The sequence below is a fragment of the Hippocampus zosterae genome, chromosome 20, assembly GCF_025434085.1.
Source record: "Hippocampus zosterae strain Florida chromosome 20, ASM2543408v3, whole genome shotgun sequence".
Lineage (NCBI taxonomy): Eukaryota > Metazoa > Chordata > Actinopteri > Syngnathiformes > Syngnathidae > Hippocampus > Hippocampus zosterae.
Genome location: NC_067470.1, coordinates 958,135 through 962,879, shown reverse-complemented (window position 1 = coordinate 962,879; position 4,745 = coordinate 958,135). Strand labels below are relative to the sequence as shown.

Sequence of the window (4,745 nt, the reverse complement as noted above, 5' to 3'; positions counted from 1 at the left end):
TCTCCAGCAAGAAGCGAGATGAAATCACAATGAGCAGTCTTGCTCTGTCCTTGGCTGCGTGGGCCACTTGAGGCTTTGAACGAGTTTAGGACGCCGGCTTAAGGGATGAGGCCAGACGAGGGGTGCTCTGCTCGGTCTGGCCCCCCCCCCCCCCCCCCGGAAGAGCCATTGATTAACACGGCCTCGAATGTTGCTCAAGGGCGTGTTTTTCTTCTTATGCGCACACCAAGGTTTCTTACCATCTCAAGCTTTCAGATGGCTCATTCGAATCGCCGACCTTTGTGTTTTCCATGCCGTCGACTGAAAGGCATCCATGCATGTTTGTGCCCCCCCCCACCCCCTTGAGAAAGATGAAGAAAATACCTAGAATGCGCACACGCTGTTAAATGTTTTTTACTACTACCGCCGCCTCCCCTGCTAGGTTGTTCCTACACACACACAAACACACACACGTGGGAGTCACGTGTCTTCCCTAGAAATAAATCATCACTGAATAAAGTGACTGACTACATCATGCTTGTAAGTGCAAATTGGATGTACCGGTGAGATAAGTGCCAATTAGAGGTAGCGGCGAGGTGCAGCTGTGCGGCAGGAATGCCACCAATATGCTCGCCGCTTCACACGTGCACAAAATAAGTGTTCACATGTGTCAGACGCACGCGGGCACGCTCACGCAGATGCCGGCGAAGTCCAATCTGGTGAAGGTGCGGTTCCACGAAGCGCCAGGCGCGTTTGCGTGAGAGGTCATATACGTTGACCGGTGCGCGCGCCGTCTCAAGGGTTGGGAGATTATGCAGACAAAAGGTGCACCTGGTGCTTTAGATTGAGTTTCTCTCCTCCCCTTCCTCCCTTTCATACCGCTTTTCTCTTCCATCCCCCTCTCCGCATCTCCTCCGGCCATTTCCAATGTCGCCGTGGGACTTTTAAAAGATTAGCTTAAAGATCTGCGCCGCTAATAACTGTCGACAGCTCAAGAACGAGGGAGACTCATGGAAACTGTTTTCCTTCTACTCCTTCCAAAAGTCGAGGTGCCATCCTTTTTTTGGTATTTGGTCATAGCACCATGCGGGGGCACCAATGGCGGACTTGTTATTTGCCTTCAAAGTACTGATTGACAAAATCCGAGACACATGAGTTGAACAATTTTCACATTTGAGATATTTCCTTTTTTTTTTTTTAAGGGGACCTAATTGCAGCCTTTGCAAATTGCCTTCTATTGCAATGTTATAATATGAAGTTGTAATATAAATTACAACATTGCAAAGTTGATTCATTGTTCTGGGTGTGGCTTCCACACAATATTTTGCATTTTGACCCCCCCCCCCAAAAAAAAGACGTTTCTGGGTTATATAGATTTGTGGTTCTCCTGTTGTAATCACCATTATACTTCTAAGAAATGTCTCAAATACTTTACAAGGAACATTGCTGTCGTGCAATTCAACTCTGCTCATTTCCCTCTTCTATCTTTTTCTATTGTGTCTTGTTTCTGAGCTTTGAACAGCAGATTCGGGGGATTAAAATTCAATTTTGTGCTTTATGAAGGCCTTACCTTTAGGAAATCGAGTTTAAGAATCTTCACGTCCCAAGAATAAGCGACGACAACAGAAACTGAATGTGAATGGGTTCCACTTTCCCGCTGCAACAAAGAAGGAACAATTGTCAATATTAGGCAAGACCGAGCAATTGCCACGCCCGCTTTGTAAAGTGGCGCGCACCTCCCTCTGATCCACGGTCATTCATAAGCAATTTTTTTTTAGATGAGTGCGTGGAAATTTGTAAGGATGCTCCCACCTTCTTCCCTGTTATTTATTAGCTCATCAGAAAAGGGCACGCACACATACACGCGTGCACAGGTGGGTGCGTGGAATCAGATGACAGCATTTTTTCATATCATCATGCATGTGGAACGCGCTGCTGTCTGATGAATACTAAATTGAAATTTCTCAACCTGACAACACTGGCAAAAAAGGGGGAAATAATTAAGAACACATCCCTCTCTGCCCATCGTTCATTATAGTGGTGCTGTGGCGTGGACACACACACACACACACACACACACGAGAGTCCCACAGCATGAGAGGCCTGGAAGAGTTCATAATGAGAATAGAGCCTCACGTACGGCCAATCACTTGGAAGTAATTATCAGTAATGATCTGCCTGTGACTGATCTATTTTTACTTGATGATCAAAAACCAGAGCTCATCTCACATCTATATCCCGTCACATTCATTATAGACGAGCAGGCTTACATTCATCGCTGCCATCGCCGCCTGTCCACACATGGACTTCCTCGCCACTCCATTCACTGGGATGCAAGAAACAGGATTAGAACGTTGGTCAGTCCATCCGTTTTCTATCACTGAGTTCACGTGAAAGGGAAACGACACTGTGGACAAAAAGTGAATTGCACCATTTGAATATGTTCATCTCAAAAGGTTTGTTTGTTGCCATATTTGCAAAAAATCCAAAATAGATATTAAATAGGGAAAACGTGCGTGTAGAAGAAGAGCGATGGCTTCTGGTCGAGTTTAATTGAATTGATACATAATTGAGTGGCTTTCTGTTTGGGGGGGCTTGGGGTGGTGGGTCGTGTGGTTTCACTGCCCTCCTGCTTGAGGGTCCTCAAAGCAGACAGCAGGTCGCCATGAAAGACAGCAGCCATGCGTCTTATTCCCACAAAAAGGTTACTCTTATTATTCATTCGCACTTGTTATTTTCGCTTTTTTTTTGTGGTAACCTGACGAACGACGCCAATCGTGATGTGTTTGCCCCGGGGTGCAATTCCCTTCCGAAAGGGGAAAAGCAGACGACACAAAACCGCACAACGAAGTCACGTTTATGTTTTTGTTTTGTGAACTGCAGAATTAAAGCATATTTATTCACCCGCCGGTGTCCAACTCACCGGTGTTGTTTCGCGGATTTTCTCCGGTCGGTTATGCGAGCCGGAGTCAGCGGGTGAGAGACGGCAGGCTGGACCGCGCGGGGCGTCACTCTGCAGGCAGGCTCGCCGAGGAAACGCCGCCGAGTCCCCCGGAGGACGTCGCTACTTGCCCGCAGCCAAGACGGGAAGGTTTCCAATCGCACTGAAAATATAAATTCCATTCACACGAAGACGTACACACCTACATGAACATTTCCAATTCACAAATTACTTGAAAGTTGACATGTGTGTGTTGTGCGTATGCGTTGATGGCTCTGCACAAGTCAAACCATTTAAGAAAATATTGTTAGTTAAAAAAATCTTTAAATTAGTATGAGACTCAATCTTTTTGCGCTATCATGAAACGTTTTTGTCATACGTTTCTCTGCTTGTTTTCATTTCATGTTAGTTTTTCAGCTCTTTTTGCCAACAGAAGAAATACTGGATATCCTTTTTAAAAATTTCCGGTGTTATTATTTCTTGGCCAGGTTTTAAAAAATGCTTTTCGTATTTAAAACTTTAAAACAAAAATTTCACTTTAAAAAAATACATTTGATCAAACATTGTTTTGTGTATCAAAAAAATATATATATATCGGCTCGATGGGAGGTCTGGTCGGATGTGTGTGTAGTGTGAGCGCATGAGTGTGTGCATCAGCAGAATGTCACTTTGCAGAAGAATACAAGCTGTCTGAGAACGAAGAGGGATGTAGCAGGAGCCTGCTGCTTCTTTTCGCCACCATTATCCTACAGGAGAGGGACCTGTGGGGGGCGGGGGGAGGGTGGGGGAGAATCACACACGCACACACACAGCTCCCTGGGAATTGCCTCAGCTGTTCCCCCCCAAACGCTGAGTTTGTCCTCGTCCTCTTGCCTCGATCAACCCCGAAGCTTTATCTGGCAGCTCTGGTTCCTCAGGGCGCCGTACTGGGGCCCCTGGCAGCTGACTGCAGGTTCCCAGCCAGTATTAAGCCTCTTAATGACAGCCACTCTGTGATGATTTACACCGCATTACTGTACACACCAACAGCCACCTCGTCTTGTTAATGGTTTCTTACTCTTGAGCCGCTGCCCCCCCCTCCCCCTGTATTTATTGTCCTTCACAAGTCAAAATATTGGACACAGTAGTGACGACGATGCGGTGCAGTTGTACGCCGCACACTAGACCTGCAAAAATCATGTCAAATCAATACCTATTGGACACTGTTCAGTAACAAAGTATGAACACATTGTACATGAGTAAATAAAGGATTGAATACGATTGGACGCCGGTATACCTAATGTGATGTGTCCGTTTTTTAGGCAAATGTGTCTTTACCCTTCGATTAGTTTGTGGCGCGTTACACACCTCACCATCCGCAGCCACGGTGTCAGCTGAACTATGTGGCCCGCACCGGGCTAATCATCGGGGGCTTGACCTTCCCGCTTGAGGCCTTCGGGCAGACACATCTCCTGTTTTCTTCCACCGGGGCTTAGTCATGTTTTGACTTTGCCATCAGGCACCTGGTCAGGCGGCACACGGAGGTCCTCCGTCAGCCGGTACGAGCCCCCACCAGCCAGCCCGACTCCCCACCAACCGAACTCAAGGGATGAGGGGGAAGGGAGGGCTGATGATGGACACAGTGGCTCTGCTGTGTTGGGAAGCAGCTTATAAAAGAGAAGGTCCGAGGTGGCGGCGGTGGTGGTGGTGGTGGTGGGTGTTATTTAAACAGGCTGGCTTTGATTGACAGCTCTGATACCGCGTAAAGGCGGGGGAGGGGATGGGGCTATTTTGGGGGCAGTGAGCAAGTGGTCGGTAAAGAGAGGAGAAAAGTGGGGGCTTGTTG

The 4,745-nt window shown here is 47.2% G+C and overlaps 1 long non-coding RNA gene across 1 annotated transcript; it reads right to left on the bottom strand.

Moving 5' to 3' along the window:
- Positions 1-1,431: 1,431 nt before the first annotated feature.
- On the bottom strand, positions 1,432-3,990 carry LOC127593490 (uncharacterized). Its single transcript, XR_007960416.1, has 3 exons — positions 2,903-3,990; positions 2,250-2,305; positions 1,432-1,636 (listed from the first exon to the last, which is right to left on the bottom strand). It is a non-coding gene; the product is annotated as an uncharacterized LOC127593490 (long non-coding RNA).
- Positions 3,991-4,745: the final 755 nt, after the last annotated feature.